The sequence below is a fragment of the Lygodium microphyllum genome, chromosome 24 (genome assembly GCF_053477565.2).
Source record: "Lygodium microphyllum isolate KBCC chromosome 24, Lygodium_microphyllum_v1.1.10, whole genome shotgun sequence".
Lineage (NCBI taxonomy): Eukaryota > Viridiplantae > Streptophyta > Polypodiopsida > Schizaeales > Lygodiaceae > Lygodium > Lygodium microphyllum.
This window is the reverse complement of record NC_141158.1, coordinates 109732646-109739178: the sequence shown is the minus strand read 5'-3', so window position 1 is coordinate 109739178 and position 6533 is coordinate 109732646. Positions and strand designations below refer to the sequence as shown.

Genomic DNA, 6533 nt, shown 5'->3' with positions numbered 1-6533 from the left:
ATAGTCATAAGACCTGAGAGAAATTATCCTATACTCAATTTAAGGGTTTCTTCTTCTATAACAATAATTTTGGGTTCATTTTGATGAAGTATGTGGCCCATGGCAAAGCACATTGCATACCATTATCAATAAGTCTATTATCTTAAATTTCCTTTCCCTCCCTCTCCCTCTCTTTCTCTCCCTCTCCCTCTCTTTCTCTCTTTCTCTCACCCTCTCCCTCTCCCTCTCATTCTCTTTCTCTCCCTCTCGTTCTCTTTCTCTCCCTCTCTCATTTCCTTCCCCTCTCTCTCCCTCTCCCTCTCCCTCTCTTTCTCTCTTTCTCTCACCCTCTCCCTCTCCCTCTCGTTCTCTTTCTCTCCCTCTCTCATTTCCTTCCCCTCCCTCTCCCTCTCCCTCTCCCTCTCTTTCTCTTTCTCTTTCTCTTTTTCTCCCTCTCCCTCTCTATCTCTCTTTTCCTTCCCCTCCCTCTCCCTCTCCCTCTCCCTCTCTTTATCTCTTTCTCTCACCCTCTCCCTCTCCCTCTCGTTCTCTTTCTCTTTCTCTCCCTCTCGTTCTCTTTCTCTCCCTCTCTCATTTTCTTCCCCTCCCTCTCCCTCTCCCTCTCCCTCTCTTTCTCTTTTTCTCCCTCTCCCTCTCTATCTCTCTTTTCCTTCCCCTCCCTCTCCCTCTCATTCTCTTTCTCTCCCTCTCTCATTTCCTTCCCCTCTCTCTCCCTCTCCCTCTCCCTCTCTTTCTCTTTCTCTTTTTCACCCTCTCCCTGTCTATCTCTCTTTCTCTCTCATTTCCTAAACAAGCAAAAAATAAAGTGATTTAAACATCCTCTAAGCAAAAGGGAGAGGGAGAGATACAATGCACTCTCCCTCTCTTTCTCTTTCTATCCCTCTCTCATTTCCTTCCCCTTCCTCTCCCTCTCGCTCTCTTTCTCTCTCATTTCCTCTCCTAAACAAGTAAAAAATAAAGTGATTCAAACATTAAACAAGCAAAAGGGAGAGGGAGAGAGAGAATGCACTCTCCCCCCTCCTTCTCCCTCTCTTTCTCTTTCTCTCCCTCTCTTATTTCCTTCCCCTCCCTCTCCCTCTCCCTCTATTTCTCTTTCTCTTTCTCTTTCTCTTTCTTTCCCTCTCCCTCTCCCTCTCCCTCTCCCTCTCCCTCTCTTTCTCTCTCGTTTCCTCTCTTCAACAAGCAAAAAAGAAAGTAATTTAAACATTAAACAAGCAAAAGGGAGAGAGAGAGAGAGAGAGAATGCACTCTCCCTCTCTTTCTCTCCCTCTCCCTCTCCCTCTCTTTCTCCCTCTCTTTCTCTCCCTCTCTCTCCCTCTCCCTCTCCTTCTCTTTCATTTCCTCTCCTAAACAAGCAAAAGAGAACGATTTAAACCTTCAACAAACAAAAGAAAGAGAGAGGGAGACTCACCAATGAGATATGGCGAGCGTGGGCGGCTTCTCTTCGCAACGAGGGCTCCTCCTCTCCTTCGCGAACAACGGCGGTGGCGGCGGCGGCGGCAAGTCTCTTTCTCTTCTTCTCTCACAAAGCCTTCGCTCTCTCCCTCGCTCTCGCTCTCAAAAGGCGAAGAAAAGAAAATGAAAACGGCGCTCTGGTCGGCCGCGCTTTTTTTCCCTGCGACGTCGCTATTTTGCGACACAAATAGCGACGCCAGTTGCGACGCCAATAGCGACGCCGCTATCCGCCGTCGCTAATCGGCGTCGCTACTAGCTCAAATCCCTGTAGTGCAAGGCAATCTAATGAACTCTCCTTATCTATGGCTCAAGAAACGTCAAGATCTACAACTTTTGTGTTGGACGTTTTTCCATCTGAGCAACACACAAAGATATTTCAAAATTGGTGTTGTAGAGTGGGTCCTGGAACAACCACATCTTGCATGAAGATCAACCTTTCTAATCTTGGCACTCAAGTCTATACATGGACTTATATGAATTATGCTCAACCAAAAAATAGAGGTTATTATTGGTGAACATGGACTTATATAAAGTCTATAAAAGAGATATGTAACAATGTATCATCAAGGTTTACTTGCATTAGGGTTTGGCACCTCCTTTTGTAATCTGTTGATTATGATTGCGTTGGGGTTTGGCACCTCTTTTTGTAATATATTGGATATTTTTTTCCGTCAATACCTTTACCTACACTTCATCCAATGGATACCATGCTAGGACATTTTCCATGAAGTGGTATATGAGACAATGATGCCCCAATAACCCCGTTAGTGTTTTCTCTTGTCATCATTGAGCCTTCACTAAAAGAACCTTGACTATGGAATGATGGAGTAATTAACTTGGAGCTCTAACTCTTTATTAAAGGAGTTGCTTGTGACTTATATATTTGATTGTTAAAAAAACACTTGCTTCATGTGCTACTAAAAGTGTAGGATGACTTTGCCAAGGCTTTAGAGTCCTAAGTCAATAGGTAGTTAAATATGGAGAAATGTCAAGAGGTCATTAGTATGGAAATCCTCTACAACAAGTCCCAAAGACTTTCAATCTATTGACTTCAAAATGCCAATGGGCAATGGTCTTGGACCATCATTTTTCAAGTTCCAATAGAGAAAGCTAAATTTGTAACAATCAATTTTAATGACCTTTGCTCTGCGTTTGTGGGCATGTGGAGATAGAAATAAAAGCCCTAAGGCAAGAATGGAAAGATCTCAATGTTATCAAGCGGGTTTTCCCATTAATTTTGCAATCAATCCAAACGTGAAAGGCTGATTATAAGGAAGGCATTTTACCAATCGCCCTCAACTTAGCCTCTTTGTAAGACGAACTAGCAAAGAAGGGATCAACAAAGTGGTGAGGTAACTAGGATGTGAGGGAGCTCAAATTCAAGCCTCATGTCTAGTGGTAAGGTCACCCTCAACTTAGCCTCTTTGTAAGACAAATTAGCAAAGAAGGGATCAACAAAGTGGTGAGGTAACTAGGATGTGAGGGAGCTCAAATTCAAGCCTCATGTCTAGTGATAAGGTCACTATGGGATAAGCTAATGAAGACTATGGATAAAGCCAGGTTTCATTCATCTTGAGCCAAGCGTTGGGACAAAGCATGAATGATGATTCCAAAAAGATCTACGACGTTATGAGAGCGCTTGTGCAGCTTTAACACGTAGCTTTAATACATATGAAACGATTCACATGTGCCCGGTCTCACGCGATGCATGTGATGTAATCGCCCTCCTGTTTTTCTGGAAAACGGAAACCGTGCCTTGATTATGCCGGAACTGATAATGCAGTGTCGTATGACCTCTTTGTAAGCAAAATTTGAATACTATTTTGTATGTGTATACTGGCGTCGCTTCTACAAGATCTTATGCGATAGAATTCATGTAAGCTCGGGTATGACCGTATAGATTTCTCCATCCTATCCTATGTATTTAATCGATGCAACGAAGACTGAAGCCATAAGAGATCTACGATGAAAAAAATTTACTATTATCATTATCATCAGTAGGAAGCGGCCAGACCAGCAGACTCTTCTGCTTCTGGTGTGTAGGGAGGGATGCTCTGAGGGTGGTGAAAGACGTTATCGGGATCCACTTGCGCCTTGATCTGCGCCAGCCTTTTGAAGTTGTCACCGAAGTAGCAGGGGCCCCATGTGGTGGCCGCACCCGCATACGTTGCGTTCTCTCCGAGGTCAAGGTCCAGGTACCCGACGTAGGCCTGCCTGGGGTTTTGCGACACGAAGGGCTCCATGTAGTCGTGGAGGGCGCGGGACCACTGGATCATAGCAGGTTCTGAGAAGGAGACGTTGGGCCAGTCGGCGTGGTACTGCAGGACGAAGAGGTTGCCACGCCGGTGTGGGAAAGGAGTGTGGTTGGACGGGATGGCGGCCATGGCCCCGCCGTAGGGCTCGAACAGGATGCTGCCGGCCGCCGGGTTGGCCTCTATGAGGTCGAAGGCCCCGTCCCACGTGGACCTCGACAGGGGTGTCTGAACGTAGTCGGACTTGGCCTTGAAATAGTTCTTATCCAGCAGCAGGCGTTGGGCTAGCCCCTCGGGGCTGCCCGCACGTCCCACGTTCGCCACCGCCTCAATCCAGCTGCCCTCGCTGCACTCCCCTTCCGTCAGCCCCAGCTCCGGGAAAATGTCCGTCACCAGCTCCAGCGCCTCCTGCAGCTCCCCCATGTAGTAACCGTAGACCAGCGCCACCAGCTTCTCCGACACCGTCTGCCCACCGTAGAGATAAATCACAATCTGCAGCTCCGGCGGAGCCACGCTCGGGGCCACCGTCTGCCACGCATGGACAATCTCAGCAATGTCGGTGCGGTTGGCGCGCAAGGCGTTGAAAGCTGTCACTCGCGGCGGCACGGCCGCCAGCTGCAGCTTCCAAGCCACCACGATGCCGAAGCTGCCGCCGCCGCCGCCGCGGACGGCCCAGAACAGGTCCTCCCCCATGGCCGCCCTGTCCAGCAGGGCGCCGGTCGAATTCACCAGCAGGGCGTCCAGGACGTTGTCGGCAGCCAGGCCGTGCCGGCGCGACATGAAGCTGTAGCCGCCACCGCTGATGTGGCCGCCAGCGCACACCGTCGGGCAGACGCCGGCGGGGAAGCCAAGCTCCGGGCTGGCCTGCGAGATGGCATAGTAGAGCTGGCCGAGAGTGGCGCCGGCCTGGACCCAGGCGGTGCGGGCGTCCACGTCGACGTCGACGCTGTCGAGGTTCATGAGGTCGAGGAGAAAGAAGGGGGAATCGGCGGTGAAGGAGAGGCCCTCGTAGTCGTGGCCGCCGCTGCGGATGCGGAGGGGCAGGCCGCTGCCCATCGCGCACAGGAACGCGGCCTGGAGCTCGGCGGCGGACTCCGGCAGCACCAGCAGCAACGGCGGCGGGGCCCCGACGAACCGCAGGTTCTGCGCCGAGAATTCCAGAAGGTGGTAGAAGGCAGCGTCCCCGGGTAGCGTGTAGTTGCGCACGCCGCCACTCTGCAGGCACTCCTCGGCCACGCTCGCCAGCCCCGCGCGTGACCAGCTCGCTCCAACCGCCATGAGCAGCAGCAGCGTCATCACCACCATTCCCACCACCGCCTCCATATCCGCCATGACAGTCGTCGGATTGTTGGGGTGTCTCGAATTAGCTAATTAGCCTCAGGTGGTGTCAAGTTACAGCAGCTTACTCACGTTGCAGCTGTGAGCAGTGAGCTAGTAGCTAGTTGCCATCGTTCGTCTTTCTTCATACTTATAGCTATCGGCGGGCTGTCACGCGATCCACGCACGCTGCTGTTTGTTGTCAAATATGACTCATGATCTTGTCCTGGCCCACGTGAAAATTTATACGGGGGGCTTCGCAGTTGTCCAAAGAGGCCTTGGTTTTGAATATTGCCATGCCCTTCCGGAAGGCTTTTCGCCCTTGCTGCAAAAGAATAGTATCCTTTACATCAAATTCACCCTTGGAATTTAAGGACTAACTTATAGGAAAACTTCAAATGTTGCAGTGTTAACTTGGAGCAAAACTTCGAATGAAGGGTCGCACTTCCATACACCCCTCCAAAACTAATTCATTTTTTAGTTGCGCATTTATCATTCTACAAATAAAAGATTATTATAATCAGTATTTCATAAAAATTTAATCATTAGAATATATTTCTTAAAACTTTAACCACATCCTAAATTGTAATGTTAAGACATTAAAAAGTTAAGTATGTTCGTATTTAATCAAAAAACATTTGCAAATTCCCACCACAAATCAACATAGCCGACTCAATCTCTCACGAACTTCAATCATCATCGGGAGTCAAGTTTAGAGTTAACTTGAAGTTCAATCAACTGGTGCAATGCTACTCAAGTGTTTCCTAGGAAGTTGCAACATGTACCTTGGGAAGGACTATTCAAACATCCCCAAACCACCATAGCTATTAGCCAACTGAGAAATCTCTCCCCCTCTTTTTGCATACATACATACATACATACATACATATATATGTGTGTGCACATACACACATGTCTTATTGCACACTCAAATAGACCCTTGTCTAGAGTCCACACACCTGCACATTGCATAGTTCTATATGAGCTAGTGGACTAGTAATCACCCTCGGCCTAGTTGTACTAGGTCATCACCCCTCAGCCTAGATTTAATAGCTTGAGGAAACATGTCTAACTTAGGACTTGGATATGGTGATAATAGCATGAGCCGTTGGCCAATCATGATGGAAGTTTAAGTAGTGTTGCTAGCCAATTGCTAGTAAAATCCTTGATTGCATGATTCCACCGTAGTTGGCTAGTCATATTTTACTAGCGGATGTTGCCTTACTTAGCACTAGTATACAACCTTACTAAGTGATGGGTGTTGAGATTTAGGCAATCACACCCCGTGTGCCTCTTTGTATGGAGCAGTTGGGCCAAGGACATGCAGGCTTACTGGATCCCATAACCACAATGGTGCATAGTATTACCTATCATGAAGCTATAAAGCATTGTACTTTCATTTTGAATGCAATGTCGTAGTACTTTGACCTTCCCCTCAAGTGTCTGTGTCATTGTCTACTCACACAAGATTGTGTTTATGAGTCCAAGTCTCAATCTTGGAACCTAATT

At 48.2% G+C, this 6533-nt stretch overlaps 1 pseudogene; it reads right to left on the bottom strand.

Annotated features, from left to right (window-relative positions):
- Window positions 1–3416: 3416 nt before the first annotated feature.
- Window positions 3417–5172, bottom strand: LOC148015514 (berberine bridge enzyme-like D-1 pseudogene; annotated as a pseudogene).
- Window positions 5173–6533: the final 1361 nt, after the last annotated feature.